Source organism: Anas platyrhynchos, chromosome 5, assembly GCF_047663525.1.
Source record: "Anas platyrhynchos isolate ZD024472 breed Pekin duck chromosome 5, IASCAAS_PekinDuck_T2T, whole genome shotgun sequence".
Classification (NCBI taxonomy): domain Eukaryota; kingdom Metazoa; phylum Chordata; class Aves; order Anseriformes; family Anatidae; genus Anas; species Anas platyrhynchos.
In genome coordinates this window covers 38810954-38836718 of record NC_092591.1, presented here as the reverse complement: position 1 = coordinate 38836718, position 25765 = coordinate 38810954, and the positions used below count along the sequence as shown (strand labels likewise).

The window sequence follows — 25765 nt, the reverse complement described above, 5'->3', positions numbered from 1 at the left end:
CCTAAAGAGATGAGCACTGTCAGATCAAGCTTCAGCCTCATTTCAGCAGTCTTTTCATAGCCAGTGGTGGCACAGAACACGAGCACACTTCAGCCTTCATGTTGCAAAGTCTGGCTGGCTCCTCCAAGCTGCAGAAATAGATCACTCTCTCCCACTGACCCCATTACAGAAACAGCAACCTCCAGCAGGCAATGGGAGCACTAGGGCAATAATTTCTCAAACCACCAAGCAAGATTTTCTGCAGCTCATCTGTCAACACACTTATTCCTGTGACATTTGGGGTGACAAATGTGGTGGCACAGAATTTACCACAGTATTTCCACTGCTAGTCCATCCACTTGGCTTCAGCTAAAACATTTAGATCCAAAGGACTTCACAACTAATATTTTCTTCTGTTTTATATGAGTAATCTCTTAACGTAATGTTAATGAAAGGATCTAGACTACCAGCACTGCAGGCTGAAGTCTTCTCTAATGACAGCATAGAAAGCAGCAGCACAGGTTTCCCAAGATATCTTATTGCCTTTACCATCTCTGAGCAGACAGGTTTTTGCCCCCGGGGTAAGAGGGGAGTGCAACAACTGTGGTCATCCCTGTCTTCTCAGCCTGACATGAAGAAGAGCAATTGCTGCCAGTCAAGAAGTGAGTTAGAGCTAGACACCAGTTTGTTGGCACTGCCCTGGGGGGCAATGGAATCCATAAAATGATCAGACAGCAGTAAGACAGAGTTTAATGAGTTGCTTTGAAAAACAACACATTACTGAAGGAAAAGGAAACACAGCTGCTACTTACGAACGACAAGCAGTCGAACCATTACCCATCCCTTTTTATTCCTGCCAGTTCCTCAGTCACTATTTCTGATCCAGTACAACAGCTGTAATATTGTATAGAAGCACATTAATGCTCTAGGGAGATGCCCTGTTTGGGAGAAGGCATATTTCTACATAGCTAACTTAAATAATCCTTTTAGGGTTGTTTTTTTTTTGTTGTTATCTCAGTACTGATGATTTACAGATTTCGCAGGAAGCCTTCTATCAGCCAAGGCATGACTGCACAGACAAAGAATCTCCATATTTCAGGGAAATGTGTAGGCCAATTGTTTGCTGGACAACATACAGATGTAATCTGGGAACGCTCAAAGATTCAACATCGGGTTACTTATTTGCAGTGTTTTTCTACAGATACTCTGCTTCCACCGGAACTATGGCCTTATATGTAGAAACTTCCTATGACGTACAGCACACTACCATACATGCCTTCCCTTTAACTCATCCAGGCTGCTGCCCACTCCGATGAAAGGAACGTCACTATGCATATTACATTAATTCATTCCAGTGCTTGAGACTGCACCAAAGTTAACACCTACAAAGGCTAACACTTCAGAGTGTACTGCAGAGCAAATATTGCCATGGAATTGGGCCAGGAGAAAGGATTTATTTATTTTTTTTTTTTAATAAAAAGAGTTGACGTCTTAACAATATTTTTAAAAAGCTGTCCCAGAGTATACATGTCTCTGGAGACTCGCTCTTGACTATGTTACAATGGAAATAATGAAGCAAGGAAGCTTGGGATACATCTATCATGACAATCAAATGATTCCAGAAGGGAACAAATGAGAAAAACCCTCAAAATTAAAGTCAGGAGATTACAGTCTGTAACAAAAGACAGGCAGCTTATAAAACTTTCACTCTTTCTTCATATTATTTCATAGTCTTCTGCTTTGGTAAATATTAAGAAGGACATTCTAATAATATCTTCCAAATGGGATGTTGTTTTAATGCAGTGTAGAAACAGTCAACTCATGCTAAATATTCATCTACTATGCGACTTATCTACTTCATAAAGCAAAGCAACCCCCACAACACTTTGCTACAGTGTATCATCTAAGCTATTCAACATAGCAGGGACAAATGGTCCTGGGAAGTTATGGACTTCAAACCTGTACAACCTCGGTGGAATTTTTCCTGTAGTAATTAAAAAATTGGAAATCTGAACCTGTGGAAAGAAGTTTACAGGTGAGAAGCAAGGTATGACAGATTCTAGTAGTCAACTAGAAAACAAAACATGAAAAAAAAAAAAAAGTATCCCTGGTTCATCACACTATAAACCTCTCAAATCAATGCCCAGGTACTTGAAAATTCTCTTCCTTTCTTGTTTGTTTGCTCTCCTGGCAGGATTCTTACCTATTTTCCTCAAGTCTCCTCATTTGCTGTTTTCCTTTCCAGACTGCCATGTCTAACTATCAGACAGGCTTTATTTAGGTCTTAGTGTAGGGTACTGGCAGTGCTCAAAGTAATAGGTCAAAGAGTCTTTCATGTCCTGTTAAATCAGTGTTCTGTAATCTGATTTTTTCCTTTCTCTTAGGACTTCTGGTTATTTTATCCCACATTAGCAAGCAAAACCAAATGCTTGGTAAAATTTTGTAATGTTTTGGGTATTCTGAGAAGGGTGAACTACTGCAGCCTCCCACATGCAAAGTGGGAATTGTGAATACAGTGCCCAGTGATTACTTGGGCAAAGGTACTGCAACTCCATTAAGCAGATTAAAGGACAGTATCTCTGATTACGAACAGATGAAAGAAAGAAAAAATCAGCTTTGACTTTTTTTTCCTGAAAGTGAGGGAAGAAATAACCAATACAACCAACCAATCCCTCTCAGTATTTGATCTTTGTCAGATGAAAGGAAGGAAAAATAAAGAAAATTCAAGTATCAAAACATACTAAATTACCCCAAATGTACCTAGTACTTATTAAGGAATAAATATATGGAAATATTGCTCCAATTCTCTGTCCTCAGTACCTCTGCTGCTGGTTGAATTTCATAAGTGGAAGAATCTTAGGGTGAAGGTTAGTTCAGTTTATCTTGTAACTTCACAGAGAGACAGAACAGCTGCTGCAGATTTAACTTAATACTGCCACCATCACTACAAAGTTTTGTCCTTTTTATGTATAATGACAGAATTAGGGTTATTTGTTTTAAAACACTATTGCAAGAGTAGGAGATCAAGGAGAACCAATTAATAAGGTATAAATTTTGTTTACTGAAGCTTCTGTAATTAAACCATGTAAAAATTGACTGTCAAAATTAAATCTTAAGACCTAAATGTCAAAATCAGGAAAAAAAAAAAAAAATCACACACTAACCACAAATGACCTCAAAAAGAAGAGATCATAAGTAAGCTGTGGAGTAGAAAAGAAGGTAAATCTGTAAAATTAATTCTTGATTGCAATTTATTTTTTTGCTTATCTTTAAGCTACTCTGAACATTATGATGCATCATTTGCATTATCTGTTGCATCTTCAAGATAAAGGTTAGTCTCACCCCTGTGGGTGGTGAGTGAAGCATTCCACCAGCACTGTGTCCACACTGAACTCTCACTACTACCTTCATATTTGAGTAGTAGAAAACTGAAACCAGGACTTCCTTTGTCTTTGCATCTAGGATATATCTCTGGCTCATTTACTACAGGCAGGTTTGGGAATTTTTAGGCAGGCCACAGGAAAGCCAGTAATAAGTCAATTTAAAAAAAAAAAATAAAAAATTAAAAGAAGTTAATTATTATGGAAAAACAACAAAAACAAACCTTTTCCATTTTTTAGCTATCAAGATATTTTTTAAATAACAGAAGGATAGTGAACAGATTATGACAAGTTTTACATTTATGTTTAAACAAAAAGGAGGATGGACACATTCTAGATTAAAACCTTTTCTAACATTTCATTTATAATTTTATTATAAATAAAATATTATAAATTAATGTATAATTTTATTTTTATTTATTGTATCTGAGCCACTGAATGGGTTGTTCTACTGTGAAGATCTACCCAATCCGGTACTTTAACCTAAAGATGTACTAATAAAATAAGATCAATTTGTACTAGAGAAAATTGTAACGAAGTTCCTGGCTTCCTACCTCTACAAGTAGTGGATTTTTGCAGTTTTTCCTGCACAGTTGGAGCTCAATAGAGTTTAATCAGATCTGTTTTTACAACCCAGAAAACACTTGTTTTTTGTCCTTGTGAGTCCCTGCTGCTTTGTCTTGCTCCTTTCTCTTTCCGTATCTACAGTGAGAGATGTAACAACAACTCCAGTAAGAAGATATTTGTTAGAAAGACATGAGTGTACTTCCGCCTGTTTTTAAACAGGAAAGAAAAAAAATAGAACACATAGCTTCTATTCCAAAATAGGATCTAGAGAAGCCATATACCTTCCAGAAAACATGAGGGAAAAGTACTGCATTAATGGACTGTGTTTTCTAGATGAAATAACACTGTTTATTTTGCCTGTTCCTCTAGGAGTTCCTTCAGGGACTGTGTGAGATGACAGACCATGTTCAGGGAACTGGAATCAAAGTTGCTGCAGCCTTTGTGCAAAGATACAAAAGCTGCCAGAATCTGATGTCTAGCAGTAGGAGATGAGTCAGCAGTCAAAGCCAAAAAAGGACAACTCTGGTAAAGCATTGATTGGAAAAAAAATCAGCATAGGGCTGCTTTAGTGTTGGTGACACATGATAGTATACTTAGCATACACATCCCAAGCCTAGATGGATCATGTGTTTGTCCCTGAAGTTCTCTTTTTGCTATTTAACATTCCTATCACATGTTTTACTAAGGTTTAAATATATAAACTTCTATTTTGCTTCACAGAAACGCCTGCAAAAATACCTTGTTTACATGCCATTCAGTGCACTCACTGTGTACTCACTTTTATTGAGTGAATCACCATTTCAAGGATTTATATGAAATTAAAAGACAACTTTCCAAACACTATTTCCTGCACTGAGCACAGAGATACCTACATAATGAGAATTTTGGAGGACCTAAATTGTCACAGTTCAAACCTCTACAAATTCTTTGCACAGATGTATACTTTTTGGTAAGCACAACCCAATAATGAGGATAAACAGGCTATCTAATTACAAACCTTGTCAGGACTATGCAATAGTGTAAGGAAGCCTTTCTCATGTGCTCTTATGTACAATTTCTCCAGTTTTCTGAACACACTAGGTATTCCTTCTACATATTAACATGGAGTTATTTGCAGTCTTCAAAAAAAAAAAAAAAGTGCTATGAAACCATTGTCTTCATAAGCACCTTGGCAAAACATTATCTGGCACTTGACTCCACTTGTGCCCAAAATGCCAAACTCTCTTTAAAAAAAAATACAGTTTAATTTTACAACTTGCTGATATGACATGAGGAGAATGGGTAAAGTTCTGAGGTACCTGATCTCAAAGCAGAGCCTGCTTTGAGCAGCAAGTTAGACTAGAAAAATTTCAACACCTCTTCCAGCCTAACCTATGCTGTCAATCTTACTCCTTGCAGCCCCTTTTCTGTTTGTTTGAAAATGAGACTCCTTGTGCTCAGCAACTAAAAGGGCACCACAGCCTTAAAAAAGAGAGCAAGGTCCAGAGATATGGAAGTCAGCAAAACTGTTATTTCACCTTCCTCACCAGCTACTGTGCAGAGCATTTTTTTTGCTCCTTCTCAGGAGCAGACTCAAGTATTTTTGTGCAAGTTCTGGGTACTAAGCATTTCCATTGTACTACAACTCCACACCCACATGTGGTTTCTTGTTCATTAAAATATTTTATATGTTTTTACCTCTTCTCTTGCCGTAAGTCAACAACTGGTCTTTTATTTCTCCAAGTCTAATTTCCTCTCTCATCTTGACTTTATTTACAAATGATGTCAATTTAAAGAAATTGGTATCAGACAGCTGTGCCACTTAAAGCTTCCTACAAACAGAAGTATTTAGGGGAATGGGCTCGAAGATCAGCTACAACAACCAGTTAAATTGTATCTGTGCAGGTGGATGGAAAGGGTGGAAGTTAGTTAGGAGCACAATTAGCTACCTACACATAAACATTTAAATAAAGAATTAGAACCAGGACCTCTTTCCAGAGGCAGCAATACTTTGCTGTACAGCAGCCATTCTGCCCTTCACTATATGACTGAGGCAGGCAGAATATCTAAGAAAGCAAATTATACAAGAGAGTTTTAGGAACATAGCTTGACTTCTTGACAGTTTGGGTGCTCAGCTCTCAGGAAATCAAGTTGATAAAAGACCCATGATAAAGACTCCAAAAAGACATCAAAAAGTAATTAACAATGAAATCTGTATCAGTCATATAAAGAGCCACAAATATTATTTGTATCCTAGGTTCTAGCTTCTGACAGAAGAAATGTGAAATTTCCTTGCAGAGCAAATTTCTTTTTTCCACATCCAGAAGAAACGACCAACACCTCTTCAGTCTCCTCCTGCTTCGGTGAAAGCAGCACAGCAGCCTTCAGGCTCAGCAGAGAGTAACGAGCTCTAGCCAGGCAACCATAGTTGCTTTTCAGGCCAGTGAGAACCGTGTCATGTAACTGCAGGCTGCGTAGATAAGCTAAAGAAGTCAACCTGCAGCATGGACAGCCAGGCTCCAGGTAAGCCTTGAGCCCACTACCCACATCTCATCTTAGAAGAGCCATAGGAGGCAAGATAGTCCTTAAAATTGGAGATGTGAAAGTGATATAGGCCCCAAACTCAATCAAACGCAGACACACAAACCAATAACCAAGCCAGAGACCAGCACTAAAAAAATAAAGCACTTCCTCTCACCTTCCTCCTTCCCTCAGAAACAAGGTCTCACCTCATCTCACCCATAAGGAGGCTCTCCTGAGCACTGGTCACCCAGCTGCTGGAGAAGGCAGTAACCCATCCCTCCAAGCACAGCTGCCCCTGCCCAGCTCAGTTCCCTCCAGCACCCCCAGGAATGATGGCAGCCAGCTGGGGCTCATTCAGCACTCAGCCCTTCCCTTTGCCACGCACCACACGCAGAACACCTGGGCAACAGCCAGACAGAACAATGTGGTTGTAGACAGTAGCTCACATAGACCCATCAGTATTTATTAAATTCTATCATTTTAAGTGCCTTTGGTATGAAAAAATAGTCTTAAATCAGGCAAAGTTTCTCCCTTCTGTGATTTGTTCTTACTTATTATTTTGTATAATATAATGAATACATGGCCAACGTTTGTGCAAGGCACTCAAGAATGAAAAACAGACATAAGGATAAAGAGCTTTGAAAACCAAGGCCCCTGATTGCCATCTGTTCTGTATTCACTGCCTCATTAAACCAATGGGATAGGGCCATTTTCACTAGGCCAGAGGAGAAAAGGGGCCCAGGCAGAGGAGTGTAGGCCTCAGAGCTTTGCTAGACCTAAAAGGGGGTTCCTATGTGTCTTTGCACCTGTACCTGTTGGACAGATGCTCCTCTGCTTCCCCAAAAGGACTTAATGCATCATAGATGTTGATATGTGGTACAGCAATCCTGCTCACAGGGCACTGTGCATATTTAACACTAACCAGGGTAGGGCTTTGTCACCTGGATTTATGCTGCTTGTTGTTCTGCAGTAACTATGTGCACTACAGTGAAATGTGTTTTTCTCACCAGGTTGTATGCAATTTTGCAACAACATACCACAAGCTTAAGCAAGAAAACACCTCCTACAGATCTGACCTTGCTCTGTTTTCTGAGTTCTGCTAATATTTTAGCATGGTCCCTGTAAACAGTGGTAACATCTTATTTTATTCCCAGAGGTCTCTGAAGAATGCTTTTACATTGTAATAACCTCTTAGAATTAAATCCCAGTGATTATATGTTTCATAAATCATGGGAGGGGTCCTCAGCTAATGTAAATCCCCATGGCTCCACTGAACTCTGTTGAAAGCCTCTGAGTCCCCAAAACACAATTCATAAGGCAGTCAGGACCACACAAGAGAAGCTGCAAACTCAGCATGTTGATGAAAATAACTTCAGAAAACACGGGCACTGTGGCAGACCAGTTCCACTGGAGCTCCATCTGTTAGTTTTTTTTCTCGTTTGAAGCATCTTTTTCCCCTCTCCCACCTTTAGTCCCCTCCTCTCCTTTCTTAACCTTTCCATTTATTTATTTCCCTATTCCTGTGTTCACTGCTTTCTTATCTCCTTCCCTTCTCTACCAGCTGCTTGCCAGTGAAAAATGGTCCATCCGAGATGGAAATCTTGGATGACAGAGGCATTTTTGATCCTTCTCTTGCTAGTTCATTGAACCACACAGAAAGAAAAACTCCCACGGCTGCTCTTGGTACAATTTGTCTAACAACTTGTCTTTGATGAAATGCTAGTTCTCAACAATCTCAATACACCTACTTATTCACTCTTTGTGCTTACTACCATCTGTTTTATGTGCAGATTTCAGAAAAAGGGCTTCATCCCACTCAAGGATGTTAGAGATTTCCTTCCATTTTTATTTCTTCCTGAAATATATTCTCATCACCTTTTTTTTTTTTTCACCATAGATGAGATATTTTACATTCTTTTTATCAAGTAAAAACAAAAACCAAGAACAAACAAACAAACCACTTTCATTCAAACCTGTAGACACTGTTATTTCAATATAACATAAAATGGTTTCCTGGAATTCAAAACTCACCTTTCCTAGACATGCAATGATGCAACACCACGGACATGTCACTTTCAGTCTCCCATTCCCTTCATGTTTAATAATCTGACATGAATAAACTTAAATGAAAACTCTGTCACTCCTTCACATTTGTCTTCACTTCTTTGGTCGACAGGGTCAGGGCAAGACATAATGCTGTAAATGCTGAAGCTCCACTACATTACCTTACAGCTTTACCAGCCAAACCTGTAACCCATGGTGAGTGAATAACTGCTGTAAACAGCTCCTAAACAACCCATTGACTAGGGGTGTCACACTCACCTGAAGACTCTTCAGTACAGGACACAGTCTTCATTCAACAGCTGCAATCAGTTAACAAATGCAGAAAAATCAGCCTGTTCATAGCAAGCTGGCCAACAGGAAAAAGGACTAAAATCACTAAATGATGATCCTGTATAAGATAGTTTGGCTTGTTGTTCTCATGTTAAAATTACAGTGAGCAGAACAAGATCCCCTGTCCACTTGCTCCTCTGTGGTCCCAGTTGTTCACTGCTGGCAGGAGTTTGATTTCTTAGCAATACCCAGTCACCAGTTACGTTTTTGCAGAGAGACATCTTTTACCTCTCTATTTTCTCAGCTAACAGAAATGAAGCTGGAAGCAGTAGGAGGCACAACTAAGAAAGTGTGGCAGGAAGATTTGTCTCTTCTGTCCTTAACACTTCCTTTTGTCAGAAGGGGCTCTGCTACAAACTTGTGCCATCAAGCCACTTTGCACTCCAGAATAATGCTGTCCACACCTGTGTAACCACTTGGGCCAGAGGGCTCTTGAGACAGGGGTTATTTCATTTTTCAGTGTTGTAAAACATTTAATAAAATAACACAAGCAGTGCCAGATTTGAGCATTTCTTTGAAGCCTGCAGCACAGCAATGTGTTATATTTTGTTGCACTCAATTTCATCCAACTCTATAATAGTCTTTTTTTGATGATTATAAAAATGCAGCATCCTTCAAGTACTATAAGTAAGCTGAATACAACTTTTCAATAGCTGACTCTCTATGTTGAGTCCTAAGATATAAGTGTGTCCAACATACAATATCCAATATACAATACAAATAAGTTTTTTATTATTCGTGGTTATGCCACAGGAAACTTTGCTGTGATTCCTGTGTATTGCTGCACTACAGGGAAAATTGTTTTCATCAGCCTCTTTTATCTTTTTTGGTGTCACTTTTTTATCAGTTCTGTCTCCAAATCTCCATCAACTTTGGGGATTACTTCCAGACACAATCCCAAAATCTACAAAGTAATTCATAATGAAAAGAAATTAACCAGCAATTAGAGTTCCTCATACTTAATACCATTCCTTAAAACAGTAATTTCCTGTGTGAAAACAAACTGCTGAACCTCTTTGCATCCCCAATGACTCAAAACAGATTTTCTCCTGAGATGACTGTTTAAACTGTAGCTATCACAGTAGTCAAAACAAGCAAACATACTGGACCAGCAGAGCCCTTTATACCTGATCCATGTTAAAAAATAAATAAAATTGTCGATCAAATACAGAAATCTTATCATTCTCAGATGCATTTTCATGTGTTTCAATGCCCTTTTTGCTATTTATCATTTATTAAAAGAGAAAGACAACACTATATTCCAATGAAAATGTAAAAATTTTGGAGTGTCTTGGTTATAGATGTTTTTATTAATTTTAGTATCATTCTGGGATATTATTTTTTTTAAGTAAGATTTAGTCCTTTTTCTTTTCTTTTCATATATAGCCAATAATATCCTTTTGCTGCAGAGAACAGGAGTCTCCGCACAGGAAGACTGGATTGATTTGTGGTCCAGGAATGACTGCCAGAATGTTTGAGCTCATTATCAGTACCTGCTGAAGTCCCCTTCAACTCATGGTCAAGATCACCTGCAAACTTGTGATGTGAGTGTGATACAAGAAGACACAAGGTAGGGCCCCTGAATGTGTGACACGAGCATGGTCAGTTTAGTAGTCAGCAGAAGGAAAACAGACCAACACTGATCACAGGAGACAGGGCTGGAAATCTAATCCCTTGGATCCCTTCCGGCATTTCATTCACTAGAACATGTTGCTTCCAACAAACATGCACCAAGACATGACTAATGAGCTATTAGCAAGGGACTTGCTGGGCATCTGTGTAAGCAAGCATAAGGTTCAATGCTATTTACTAAGAATTAAATTTATAATTTTGAGATTTAAACCAACATATTGGTTTAATCTTGGTTACTGCTCATAATAGGCTGTTGGATGCTCATGTGCTGTTTGCTATCAGTAGCCACACCTAACCAATTACTTTCACGGGGTGGACTGTAACCTGACATTATTTTTGTCTGGTTTTCTAGAGAAGGAACAATTGAGTGCTCAAGGCAGTTCATGCTCTGTCTGCACTCGCCCCAGTAACTTTTGATCCTTCAGGCCATCTTCAACCATCTTTGAAAGTAGAGCAGGCATCTTAAAGAAAGTTGAATTTTACATAATTAATTAAAGTGGGTAGAAGAGAAAGACTCAAGTTTGTGAATGGGATGAGACCAGCAAGCAGAACTCAGCTGCTGTGTTTGGCACCAAATAACAACCCAATCAGCAGAGGTCTGAGGTCAAAATACTCAGCACATGTGCTGGCACTAGCCTGTGGGATGCTGTAAAGAGTGCAGGAGGATGTAGGACTGCTTTGGTGTTGAGGATTAGGATATAAACATAGAAATGTTCAGGTAGAACATAAATCTACCTGAATGTATTTCCTTAATTTCACTGCTTGTATATAGCTATGGAGCTTTTGTATTATTTCCACAGTGGTGAGACTGTGCTAGGCAATTTTTAGAGTGAAAAAAAAAAAAAGAAAGAAAAAAAAAAGAGGGGAAAAAAAAAAAAAAAAGAGGGAAAACCAACCTCAAAGATTTCCTAAATTAGAAAATAACAGCAGCATCACAGATATCACTGTCTGGGTTAGAATGAGATAAATAATGAAAACGTAAAGGTTGCTAGAGACAATCACTAATTGCCAATTCCATTATATCACTACATTTTGCTTCCTTTTTTTTAACCTTTCATTGTTTCACACAAACAGAAGCTCTCTCAAATTAAAGAGAAGAAAAGAGGGGAGAAAAAAAGAAACTTTTTCATTTGTATTTTTTCATTCTGTATAAAGAAACTTGAACTTTAGCCACAACAACTTTCACCTCATTTGGCCTTCAGATAACTCTGCAACTTTCCCCAACACGTGCCAAGATGACTTTCACAGTCAGTCAGGAATATGTCTAGAGATTACAAACATACAATTAAAGTAAAGCTTTGGTACCCTTTAGAGTCATTTCCAATGGCAAAGAATACTGAATTTGATTTCATTTTCCATCACATTTCAGGGAAAGAGAACAGCATTTTAAGGGAGATTATATGTCCAGTCTTGCCTTCTTACATGGATGTCTTCCAGAAACAACAGTGGGATGCTGCATGAGTTCAGGACCGGGTCCTTATGTATAAATGAGGATAGGATCTCACTATGCAGGATTTTTTTCAACAATTGCATATAGGATTCTCCTGTGAGATGGACACAGACTGGAAATGACACCATAGATGTCATTTATGCCTTTTTTTTTTTTTTTATTAATCACCCTTTTCTTAGAGCAATGATGGAAACTACCTTTCAAAGCCTGTTGTTTCTCCCATACCTCACAGACCCACATTAATTGACTTACATTGCAACAGTTAGGGATTTGCAGAGTTCAGGTAATGCTAGTTTTTCCCTGAGGAATAACCCTTCTTCTCTGAAGTCTCCCTCACTACCACCCTTGCATCCTACTCGTGGAAATGGATTGTGCAGTGGTTGCTGATGCAGAGCTCCCAGTGGCATCCCTGGGGCCACCCGCTTGCTAACCCTACAGAAAATGAGTACTCTGTATCTTTTTTTTTTCTTTTTTAACTCTTGGACATTAGCCAAAATAAAAAATGTTGCTGCTACTGTTTTACTTGATCTATTCAATACTATTTCAGGATATAAAAATCTGGAATATTTTAACAGCTCTTCCAAAAGCAAGATTTTGCTTCTGATGTGAGGAAGCCTTATTTCTCACAGATGTGGCCAGTTAGTTTACCTAATGCACACCTTCAAGTGTAAAAATGGTACAAATTCTGAAAACAATTTTTGGAGAAATCTCATGAATCAGCAGGAATGCTTTAAACTTACTGTTAGCATTCAGGCTTTGCTCTTGAATGAAAACTGTGGAGTTGTGAATAAAAACATCAGCCTTGATGGGAGAATGAATAGCTCTTGATATACATAAAGCATATGGCACACATTTAGCTTTCTCAGGAAGTAAGTCTAGGGGACCACTAAAGCCTGCCCTTTCTCAGCATCCACTTCTAGTCCTGACTGTATGGATTTGCTAAATCTCCCACCTGCACTTGAAATATTTGGCATCAGAGGTTTGTCCTCTGACTGTTCTGAGTTTTCTCTGTTGATTGGTTTGGTTTGTTGTTTTTGTGTGTGTGTTTGTTTGTTTGATTGTTGTGGGTTTTTTTGCCTTTTTCTTTTGTTGTTGTTGTTGTTTTTTCTTTTCTATAAATTCTCACCACTACCCAGTCCTTCCTATCTAGGCCACCCTGTTACTCTGTTTCATATAATAAATACCTCATGTGAGTCTGGAACTGACCCACTTATGAGGAAGCTCTCGGTCTTTATCTCTTACACTCACATGTCCCTATTCTGACACTCAGCTCTGCATTCTGTCCTCCTGGGCAAGGCAGCATGGAAAGTGCTGATAATAGGATTAGGCGATGAAAAAGCCCTAGCCAGCAGTTTGCAATGATACAGCACTCATACTTGCCACCATGAAGGCTGGGCGCCTGGAGAGGGATATATCATACCTAGATAACACTATCTCAAAGTGGGGCAATTAGCCTGGCTCTGTCATCTAGGATTCTTCTGTGTCAATGGGAAAAGGAAAGTTATCCCAGAAAAGTGAATCTGTCCACCTATCTTAGATGCCTGCCTTAGGAGGATATCTCATCCACCTCTCTTAGTGGACAATAGGTGCCCGATGGTATGATAGCTAAAATTAGTCACTACATGGTTAAGGACAGAACAAGTGGGGACTTCCACTCCTCAAAGAGGAGAATAAGAATTAAGAATGAGGAGAATAATAAGCATTTTAGGAAAAGAGCAGGTTCTGTTAGCTCGTTCTCGCGCTTAGTGCCAGCAATTGCTTCCATAGATCTAAACCTTCAGAGCCGGACAGCAAAGGAAATAAACAACACGTACTTCATTGGAACTGCATGGGATGGGCGTACACACATTAAAAGAAACTGAAAAAACACATGGTCCTTGGGAGCCAGGAAAGCCATCTGCAGAGGAAGTGCACAAGAGAGCATGCGGCGCAGTGAGCGGAGGGTGCTCCCGAAGAGCTGCGCGTGGCTCACACAGCAGCACATGTGACGCAGACCACATGAAAGAGACACGGCGTTCTCTGCCGCCAAAACTGCCAAAACAAGCAGAGACAGGGCAAGCAGGAGCAGTAGGATGGTCACAACAAGCACATGCTGCAGACACACCAGTAGAAGGGGGATGTCTGAACTGCGACGAGTTTGGAAGAAAGTCATAGCAGAGCTTTGAACTCCAACAGTAGTGGAGTAGTTCAAAAATTAAAGGTTTTTGATGGGCTACAAATAAGGTCAGAAACAACGTTTTCATCCTAGCTCAGTTCCTAGCTCAGCTCATCTAATGGTTCCATTTAAAAACAAATGCAAATGCAATCAGGCTTCAGTACTTCCTACCTTTATTTTTTTTCATCAGTTCTTATGTTGGATGCTATTTCATCTGATCCCATCCATCCATCAGAAAGTACTGCTGTTGTTACTGGAAGCAGTGGAACCTGACATCAAGGCGAGGTTCTGACCTAGAACAGATAGGTTCTAAATACTACTTGGTATTTACAAGTTACAGCATCTTTTTTCCTAAAATTTTCAAGCACTTCAGGATTTGATATTAAAATCCACATATGAACTGACACTAAGATGACCTGCCAAAATGCTCCAATAAATTTCCATCAGGATTAAGGCTGGCACATACAATGTAGTTAGAATACACCCACACTAGGGAAGACACCATATTTGCAACAGTCTCTCTGGCTACTTTGGCACACAATGGACTGCTGTACCTTTGCATTCCTGATCCTAAATATTCTCATGGAAGAAGCAAATTAGTCCTCAGAACTATTCTGAGGACTAATTCTAAGTCTCTGTTAGGACCCCCACAAGTTGAGAACATATCTTTAGCCTGCCATTATGGAAAGTCCCTTGTAATTCACTCTGCTCAAATTTTAGTCAGAAAAAAAATCAGTGTTTAATAACTTCTCATCTGAACCTGGTTTTTTTTGTTTTGTTTTGTGTGTGTGTGTATGTGACATGATACAGCACAGGAAATTATACCTATACAACTAATACGAGGAATTCTCAGGATAAATGAACACTTTGTGTCGTGCTTCTTTTAGCTTTGAGATATACCTTAGTAAAACAAGAGCTTTTCCACAAAGTTTAAATTGAGAGACAAATTTTCACATTAAATAAGGTTTAAAAGAGGCATTATACCAGTCTGCTCAGTGGCATTTCACCCATTTGTGCTGCCTGCTTTTCCAATCGTTGCATAGGTAGGGACCACTACACCTGATGCCCAAAAAGAAGGATGTCTTCAGGTATAGCTGAAAGGTTGTACCAAGACTGTAAAGAGAGTTGGCATTTCAAACTGAATGTGGAGCTTAAGTGTAGCAGAATGTATGGCTTAAAACTCTCTAGAATTTCTCATTTTTTTTAGATCAAAGACATAAGACATAATGTTTACTTTTCTTGGCTGCCAAACTGAATAAATTCTGAGGTGTCAGTTTCTATTCCTAATGCAGATAGGTACATACAGATGCTTACATTAACTACACATCTCTGCAGCTCCTGAGAAAAATGATTACCCCTTGCTATATTTGTTCTAACAGCAAGCATGACACACCGCAGGGACTGCAAGGTGCTTCCCTCTGCATTCCAACTCCTCCTCCACAGCCTGGTCCCAGACTGCGATGGCTACTATAAGGGCTACCCAGGAAATAAGTCCTTCCTTTCTCTATCCAACACAAGTGCTTTTCATTTGTTTCCTAAGCGGTATCATAACTATTAGAATAAGTATAAACACATAAAAAAAACTTTGGCTCTGAAAAATTTTACAACTAAGAACAGTGAGTAACAGGGTAAAAAAGTGAAATGATTTGAGTGGGAGGAATATCAGAGAAATACAGAGAATGTATTTCTTTGAATAAAATACCAAATTTTAACCAGAGGTGCTTGGCTTATAGTTCTTAAAATGTACATCTGTCTTAAGCAGTGAATTCCTACCATGCCCTTACTTAGTCTTGTGGGAGTCTATTCATCGTTCTATCTGTTTACTTTGCTCTTTCTCTGAAATAGCCAAAAGTAACCCTAACCAATAAACAATGTCCCAAACATCTTGGAAACACAGTGATAAACACATATTTCAGTACCTCTCAGAATATACCACACAGAAAACCTGTATGTGCACCCAATTTGTCTCCTTTCACTTTTTTTAGCCATACATCTTTCAGGGAAAGAGGTTGGGTTTTTTTTGAAAGAACCTGGGCAGTCCCATGTCTGACTAACTGTCAGTAAATGTTTTATCTGAGTCTCAAAAGCTAATAGATCTTAGTTGGAAGAAATATCTGCTCTTTCATGTAGCACAAAACAACTCAAAAATAAAATAAAATCAGCATGGTTCTCAGGTTCTCAAATGCATGCATGACTAAGGTCAGTGGGATAAGTGTCAATAACATCTGAGTGGAGCAGCAAAAAAAAAAAAGGTCATGTATACTGCAGATTGTGTACAAAGGAGATTGTATACTGTAGATTGTTGCTCAGTTTACACTGTTTAACAACCTAACCTCAGTCCAGTTATGACTTTCTAATAAAATATTTTTATGAATTCTGATTTTACTTAGATTTTTTGGTTCCAGATTCTCCTCATGTGACATCACCCATCAGACGGCCACCCAGAATGATGAGGCCAAATGAGAGCATCGTTCTACAAGTTGCTACTTCATCTTCTTGCAAATTATGGGTGTATTAACAACTGAATGGGATAGTGAGAGAATGGTGAAGGGGAATTTTACAGAGTGTTGAGAAATCTGACAGAGTAATTAAAGTTCCTGCTTCATATTATCTAGCATCATTACCTAGGAGAGGTGTCAAACTCTGGCCAGTATAAACAGGATGCTAAACTAGGATGCAGCCACACAGAACCACCACTGATATGCCTTTGCAACATTTCCTCCACTTTTCCACCCATGGCAGACAGATGCTAGAACCATATTTTCAAGAGCTTTTGCAAGTTCTCTGGACTAAATACTGTCACAACTTATGGAGAAAATATTTTCTAGGCCAGTGAAATTTTTTGAATTGCTGGTTGCTTCTGTAAACACTGAAATGCTAGTGTTAACTTAAGAAAAAGCATGGTCATGTGTGTGTTTCTACAAGTCCTCTAATTTTCCTTTTATGCCCTTACAATTACGTAGATAATGCCAGTTTGTTCTCATTGGCACACTTCTCCCACAAACATAAGAAGTCATTTCCTTACAATGTATCTGCCCAGATCTCTTTGTCTCCCCAGTCAGTTCTTCCACCTCTTGCCTGGACAAACTTACACAGAGTCAGGTTGGCTTGTCCAGAATGTGTCCACATCCTGCATGCTTCAGCTTTGACTTCTATAAACACCAGAACTGGTCCTGCCTCCTCCTCCATGTTTACACACTTCTTAATGTGATGCCCTGACAGCATTGTGGTAACACCCAGCTCCCATCACCGCCCATACGGGAGCACCTTGCAGAGCTATTGGACCTCTTCAGGAGTGGGTGAGAGTCAAACCTGGGCCAAGGATTCCTGATCTAAAATCAGAGTCCGAACCCTGTCTTGTATGACCTGACCTAAAGCAGTGCCTTTTTGCTCAATCTTATATTTAAAAATGAGCCCTGAAGAGTATCTATTATGTTTGCAGCAATGTGTTGCATGTTGCTTTGAAAGACCAAAAATTTGAGCAAAATCTTTGAAAGAAAAATATCTTTGAAACACTGAAAATCTGCAGTAGAACAATAACCATTTTCATTGTCAGATGTCCCCTTTCATGAGACAAACAAGGAATCTCCTTTTAGCTTTTGCCATTGGCAATGAAAAAATAGCATTTTTGAAAAAAAATATGCACAAAATGGCCACGCTGTGGTCTGACCCAAAATCTGAGGCAGATTTGATTCTACATTTTTGAAAGACTTCCAGCTACATCTGAATTGATATTCCTAAAATACCCAGTTTGTGAGGAAAAAAAAAAAAAAAAAAAAAACTACCACAGTTTCAAAGGGAGTGCTGTGTGTATGATCTAGTTCTAGAATGCTGTTTTTTCAAACAGCAGTCACTGATGTTGGCTTAGTAGAGAGGAAATATTGTCAAGATAGCACTCATTATGACTTTTCAGGTTTGGTTAATCTATTTCTTCAAATAATTTTTTTTGCATAAGGGGACTACAATCTTATACAGAATTTCTGGACTTCAGACAGTCAACCACAGCTTGAAGAGAGTGAATACATTAGTCATCTAATATCCATAAAATGTTCCATGCCTTTTAAGTTTAGTTAGCCATACAGTTCCAGGGAATCAGCCCTGTCCCAATGTCATCTGGTCAAGATTTCTGAAATAAGTGGACTGAAATCTCAGTTGGGAAATTTAAATGAAGTTTAACTAACCTCTCTCATTACAAAACACATTATTATTGTCTGAGCAACATTAAATATATATACAGGTCCCATACTGAGGCAGATATATTCTCTATAAAGCCATTTAGCATTTGTGGGGATAAGAAAGAGAAGAGAAAGGCAGGGAAATGGAAGGAATTTAAAAGAGAAATAAAAGAAAAAAGAAAAAAAAAAAAAGAAGGAAAAGGGAGGGTGGGAGGGAGACCTACTTCCGCAGGAGAGTAAAGTGCTTCAGAAAGGGAAAGAGTGAGGGGTTATTTACAACAATAAATTTTCAAAGATAAGAAAAAAGCCATGAGTCACAGTGACACAACATGATGGAATTTAATCCAGCTGTTTGTGTCCTATGGCAACCCCAGATAAGCAATATCAGAAAAATAAATTAGGAAATCCAGATGGCAATAAATATTGTTCTCATCAATAAAGAACAGATGCCAAAAGCACTTTTAACATATAAACATTATTTTACTGAGTTCCTATCCTTTGGCTATTCCACATTAAACTGAAAGGTTGGATAAGACACTCTTGGTTTCTTTTTTAATTTACTTTATATGCTACTCTTACTGCTTTCTGTATTTGTGTTACTGTGTTAATCGCCTCCTGCAGATTGATTAATGGATATAGATACATCCTCTATTTTATAATAAAACTTCAAATCTAGTATATGCCATAAAGTGCTATATAAGACCATTTTTGTTATTATGGTCTTCTAGTTAACTGTCAGCAAACAAACATTATCTTCCGTAGAACAGTAATAGCATAATTAAATAGTAATAGCATAAAAAATAATAAATAATAAATAATAATAAATAATAAAAAAATAGTAATAGCATAAAAAAAGTTTCTAGTACAATTCTGGAACGCAAACACTTTAATGAACATTCTGGTCATTTTTAGATCTCTTCAGAGCCCTCAAAACATCTGTCTGGAAAAGACAATTTTCCTCAAAATTATGTGAGAAACCAAAGGAATATATTCTGTTGTGAAAGCCGAAAAGTGCAACTAAATTGAAAAAAGAATGGCTCCCATTTAATCAAAATCAGAAATTACAGTTTTAGAAAATTATATTTAATGAGCATTTTAATAAGAAAACAAAAAACAGCTCTGACCAAATTCAGAACTAACAATGATGTTTTCCATTATGGGAAGGATGAAAATTCCTTTCTTTATCAGCTTCTGGAAAAGTATACCCTCAGCTAAGATAGTATCTGTTCACATTTGCTTCTGATATAGGCTTGGATATTTTCTTTCCCACAATGTTATTCCAGTACTTTTTATTTGTGATTTTGCTAGGAGTAAAATTAAAGGAGAATTAGTGATCATCAAAAAACTTGGAAACGCATATTCAAAAAAGGAGCACAAATTAAGACTACATAGCCAACGTTAGCTCTGTTGTTTGCTAGTAGGTATTCAACTTCATAACCCTAACAGTGTTGACATATTGGCAAGAGGAAGTTGTGCATAAAAATCAGGAGATTGGTAGGTAACCTGTGGATGTGTCATATTCTTCCAGGCATGAAAATAAACTATTTCCAGAATGCCCTCACTAATCCATCATGTAAATTTGTATCACAAACCTTATTTTAAGGGGCAAGCAGGCATAGAGAGGTGCTTACACATCATGACAGCTCTCAGGGCAGTGTAGACATTCCCTGTTGTTTTCCAGTTTCAGCACCAGATGTGAAAATTCACTACAGAGAAAAATAGCTGCCTGTATTGTCAATGCCTAGAGAAGGGGAAAAGTACTGGTATTCCTAAGTCCAGCTGCTAGGGGAGACATAGGAGTGTCTGGTGGTTATGGCAAAATATTACTGTGGGAAGCCAGTGACTTTCAGTGGAGGCTACCAAAGTTAGCTTGCTGTACAAGATACAATGAAACAGGACAAGTCACTGCTCCCAGTGGCATTGTGTTCGCATTCTCACTTGAAGACAGGTGAAATAATAAATCTCAAAGTGAAAAATTGCAACTGCATCTGGAACACTTGTTTAAAAAAATAAATCAAGCACAGACATAACTGTAGGCTTGTTGTGTCTTCCCCACTGAAAATTCTGTTAAGGAAAGCACCTACCTCCAAAATACATACTTGATGTATGACTCAATGTATGTACTTCAGATGACTTCCAGCAAAATGACCCAGCATTTAGGCTTTCTCAGGCTGAACTAAAGGAAATTCTCAAAAATGGGCCATGCTTTCTGCTGGTATAAATCCATACTATTCTGCTAAGGTCAGCTAAAGCATGAGAATTTGTGTACAGGAAGATATTTTTAGATACAATCTATCATTTAGATATCATTATACAATAATGATATTTTCCCCATTCAGGGGAAAAAAAAAAAAAAAAAAAGCCAAGCTACATAACCAACTTCATAGGGGGAAATACTTCATAGGGGAAAATGCAAAGTATTTTATAGAGAAATAATTCATAACAAGACAATGCAACACTGTAATTTCCAACCTTTCCCAGCTGATTATTTTGTATCCAGAAGGTCTCTCTTGACACTGGAAAGCTATCTAACTGAATTTAGAGGCATCTATTCCTTTTAAATTGGGATATATGTTTACTCTCAGATGTAATGCTCTAAGAACTGCTTGGATGTAACAAACTGTGTGATGCCTGTGTGTTACCTCCTACAGTGCTTGCAAAGGGACTTTGAAGCTTTCATCAAAACTATTGCTGCTTTTACCCAAGAAATATTACTTCCTATCACAAATTCCTTTCCTCTTCAAGGAAACTTTACTTGCCTAAGCATAGCAGACAGCATTTCACTCATATATGCCAATAACAGCAGGGTGTTCAGACAAGGTTCTGCACACACAGAAATATAAGTACAAAATTATCAATGCATACTTATTCACTTTTTCAAACCCTGTTCTAAGAATACAAGCAACCAAAAGAATGTTTTTGGTCAAACAAAATGTTTGTTTGTTTGTTTGTTTGTTGTGTTTGTTTTTTTTTGCTTCAGCTTCAGGTAAAAGATGCAACACAACTCAACCCCATTCTCAGAATATCTTTGGATCAAGAAGATACATAAAAGATACATACAAGTATGAAGACTGGGAGAGGTCTGAAGATTAAAATACATAAGTGAGCATTATTATTATATAGTATATAATATTGTTATAAGACAGGTTCTGAGTGCTAGTGTTGACTAGCCTTTCAACTGAAGCAGCTCCATGCAGGCAGGCATAACAGAGCAGATACACCAGCAGCATATAAGAGGCCAATGCACACACTGCAGTACTTTGCTGAACTTAGATGGCTATCTGGGATATTTGGCAGCAAAGAAAGTATCAATTAGAGCCAGGTCACTGTAGCATGAGTGAAGTTGGCTCCAGCCAGAAAGGAACTGTTCCAATCGCTCTTCTTTTTAATTGCTTCTGACGTCTCATGAAGGAAATAAAACAGCAGAGAAAAGCGTCCTTAAAAAAAAAAAAAAAAAAAAAAAAAAAAAAAAAAAAAAAGTTTATAAAGTTTATATTTCAAAATACCCCAAGGAGAAAGGGAGGGAAGATTTCTCACCTGTTGCTTATTACCAAGAAATGTAAAAAAGTCAATAAAATCATCTCATCAGTATTCATCTTTCCTTCTCCTTATGCTCCAAAGGTGCACAAAGGCCCAGCACGAAGGCTTGAGCACTGCATAAATGACATCTTCATTGGGATGGTGTTGTGGATAGACCTTGAAGTTGGTTAGCTGTGACAATTAATGTCCACTGAGAGGAAATGATTAATGAATGATATTACAAGATCATCAAACAAAAGCCTATCAAATGCATAACAAATGTATTATGGTGTCTGGCTGATGCTAGATTTCCATGTTAGCCCTATAATCAATGGAAAGAGACAGAACCAGCCAGGAAGCAAATCCTTCCAGCTATCTTTGGCACTTTTCATTCAAATAGACGAATCACTCACTGGAGGTGTCCAGCTCTCACTACAGTAGAGAAGAGATGCCCAGGCAACTAGATTAGTTTAGATGTCTAACTAGACATGATGAATCCCACTTACTGTGCAATACCGACAATTTCCTAAATCACAAGTAGACTACCTGTTATTTTTCTATTTGAAGCTGTTGTCCAGAATCCAAACTATTTCCTCTATGAAGTTGTGAGCAAATGAATACACAGCCTAGCAAAAGTATTTTCAAAGAGACTGTGCTGTCCCAGATGGTATCAGTGGTCTCTGAGCACTAAATTCTCTGTATCAAAATCAGATCTCCATCTGACTAAAACCAGCAGGACTGTGTGTCCAATAAAAAATCATTTTTTATGATTTAAGCTTCATTTTTAGATTATGTTTTCATGTTTCCACATGACTACCAGAAAGAACTTATCTGAACTCAATCTGATCTTTCATATTACTGCACTGAGATTCCTTAGTAAGACTGCTTCTTTGTGTGGGTAATGCTGTCCCTTTAGAAACTCCTGAAATACAAAAAGGGTCATCTTAGCTTGGTAACAGCCACTGGGAAAAGTGGTGTTTGTGCCTCTGCCCTTCCCCAAAAGGCACTGATCCATCAACAACCACAAATGTCTGTGCATTAACATCCATGACATCCTTAACCTTTAGGAGGCTGCAAATAATAGTTGTTCTCCAGATACTGAGTTTTCTGCAGAGAATGCTCGTTATTATTCAGACTTCTTCTTATTCTGTTGTTTTCTGCCTTACCCTACAGTGGGAACTCTCATCTCTCTAAAAAATCCAACTGAAGAAAAAGGAGAGCAAATGTCACATATTTGCTATATCAACTCATAAAACCACAACAGAGACAAGAAATGGGTTTAAGCCAAAAAGGCTGGAGCCACATCCCAATCTGAGCCCTCCTACAGAATGAGCAGACTGAGATCCTCTGTTCTGGTCTGGATTCAATTCTGCTGTAGATGGAAATCATTTATACTGATTAAGAAAAGACTTCCCAGAAAAACATAACAATTCTGAGTTCAAATTCACTATCTTCATGTCTCTCCAAGTCCATAATACATCTAAGAACATCCCAAGCTCACTGTGCTCTTTGCAAGTAAATCTCTGGGGTAGGAATGGGCAAACCTCTCTGTGCAACTCATAAGCTATCCATTGAGTTGACAGATCAACTCATTTACACCACTCTACACACTGCTTCCACCCTAAACTGTCTTTTTAACTCTATGCTACATCTGATTCTCCAGCTGGACTTCTGGCTGCTGGTGGTATGCTAGTGCAGATGTTACAGACTCTGAGTGCTCCTCCTGCAGCCAACCTGTCATTGACTATGGTTATTGTTTTTTTCTCCTCTTAGACTTTGAATCTTGGAAAAAGGATTTGTATTGGTCTGGTCAGCTTCCTATTTAATACACTTGCAACTCCAGGCAGTTCAGAATTACATCACCTCCCAGCAGACTGAGTCCATTCAAATGAGGGCTAGTGAAGCCATCCTTACAGAGATCCTTGATTGGTCTCACTTGTACCATTTAGTGATAACAGATCTACCTCAAGGTAGACCAACAATATTCATACCATAATGGCCATTAAATGACTTCCTTCATTAAATTTTGCTTTAAAATTTGTTTTTCCTTTTGAAGAGGTTCCATATGTGAGACACCCAAAGACTTCCTTGGATGAAAGTTAATATTCTAGAAGATTGAAAACTCAGTTAAAAGTTTTGTTGCTCTCCTGATGCTCTCTCTACTGGCATCAATGGCTTGGTTTAGGAAAAGGAAAGAGCTGGGTCAAGATACCTTGAGGAAGCCCAGAATGGATCCTGGAGACTCTGATGCCAGTAGGTAAAATTTAACGTTTGATAGACAGGCACTTTCCCATGGCATTAAGGAATTAGTAATACTGACATTTTCTTCACTACAGCAAACAGCAAAGCTACAGGACTCTAAGTATTTGGCTCAAAACAGGCAAAAAGCAATGAGAACAAGTGCAGGGAAGTTATTCCTGAGCAAATACTTACTGACATGCTACCATCAATGTTGGTTTTACCACTGTCTGTGTTGTCATTTATTTTATAAATTCTCTGTATACCTTCTACATGTCTTTAGTTCATGGGTGAGTGTATTTCATTAATGTAGACTCAGACCACTGGATGTGATTGGATCCCTCAAAACATCCAGCATCATTATGAGAAAATGAAGATAAAACTAAGATGCTCCAGCACTAATTATCTAATTATTAATTATCTAATATTAAAATTTGAATTATTTTAATCTTTTAAAAATTGGAGAATCACAATGCACTGGTTGGTCCCACAATTACTACTTCAGGGAACACAAAGAGCATCTCCTGACTTGAATAAGCTACCAGATCAGAAAGAAAAAAGAAAAGAATAGTCACATCATTCACCTTTCCCCCTTCGCATTAAGCCTCCAGATTAAATCCATATGCAAAACTATAGTATTGGTGGTGCATGGTTTACTCTCAACTGACTTGTCTGCAAGGAAAAATAAATCACTGGAAATTACAGGAACTTAAATCTACTACAATTATTTATTTGAACTTCATCTCTTCAGAATACAGCCTGATGAAAATAATGATGAAAACATTAAGGACTCCCCAGATGCTATAACCTGATTTAATGAAGCACATAGTAACAAATATAGATAAATACATCTGCACATCGTTTTTCTATACACCTGTGAAAACAATTATTACCACTGAAATGGTTACACCAGTCATACAATTTGATCTAAATTTCCTACATCTCCTCTGCTGAAGTTATGTAGTTTTCCCATTGTTAACATTGTCCATGACAGACACTGGGATATCTACAGTCATCCTGCTGCTTCAGACATAGGATGGGGAAACCATAAAACATCCAGAAGTTCTTTACACCAAATGGGCACTCAGGTAAGCAGACTTGTTCACTGATAGCTTTTCCAGAACTATGAGGCCATACAAAAGATTTGGTTGACTCAAGCACACCTAGGAATTTACTGAGCCAGTAAAGGGTTGGGATTTATCAAAATTCCTGTGGGAACTTTTTATGAGCCTCTTAATGTTCACTGTCCCCAAGGAAACCTGCAACCTCATCTCCTTTTTTATGATAGTGCAGATATTCCTGTTTTGGAAATCCAAGCTGACACAAGGGCTGAGGTTGAACTGCAAATTAGAAAGGAGTACATGGAATTATTTACATGCACTATTAATAATGATTAAAAAAAAAAGAAAAAAAAAAAAAAGGGAGGGGGGGGGAGAAGAAGGGGGGGGGGGGGAGAAGGAGGGAAAAAGATACTACCAAGCCAAAATTTTTAACATAAAAACAACCAGCTACTATGGCAATTGGAATGACTAAAAATTACCCAGAACTTTGAATTAGTGTGTATCTGTTTTCATCTTCTGTCCTTCCCTACTGCCTCTTAGCACTGTAAAGGGTGGAAGACAAATGCAGATCTGATGGGAAGGCCATCAACAAGCAGGCTATGGCTTTTGCCACACTAACTCCTGCCACAGGGGGAACCAAACCCAGTTTGCCCTAACAGCGCTCTAGCAGCCTGCTGCTAGTTTTTGCTTCTCTAAGGACTCTGAATCATCCT

General features: G+C 38.3%; 2 long non-coding RNA genes across 9 annotated transcripts in view; one reads left to right on the top strand and one right to left on the bottom strand.

The window, feature by feature from the left end:
- LOC106016901 (uncharacterized) overlaps positions 1–25038 on the top strand; it is a 53413-nt gene extending 28375 nt beyond the window's left edge. The window contains exons 4-5 of one of the 4 annotated variants that reach the window (XR_011809725.1): positions 10209–10392; positions 21215–25038. This is a non-coding gene — a long non-coding RNA (uncharacterized lncRNA). Of the gene's footprint in view, positions 1–10208; positions 10393–11823; positions 12420–16449; positions 18751–21214 lie in introns of those variants that run through there. The other 3 variants (XR_011809722.1, XR_011809721.1, XR_011809723.1) reach the window with 3 other exon arrangements.
- The window catches only part of LOC106016894 (uncharacterized), a 313059-nt gene that overhangs the window by 269249 nt on the left and 18045 nt on the right, over positions 1–25765 (bottom strand). For 2 of the 5 annotated variants that reach the window (XR_011809726.1, XR_005266056.2), the window contains exon 1: positions 792–5893. The exons of 1 other annotated variant lie outside the window; for it this stretch is intronic. This is a non-coding gene — a long non-coding RNA (uncharacterized lncRNA). Of the gene's footprint in view, positions 1–791; positions 5894–8459; positions 9074–25765 lie in introns of those variants that run through there. 2 more of the 5 variants (XR_011809727.1, XR_005266052.2) reach the window with 2 other exon arrangements.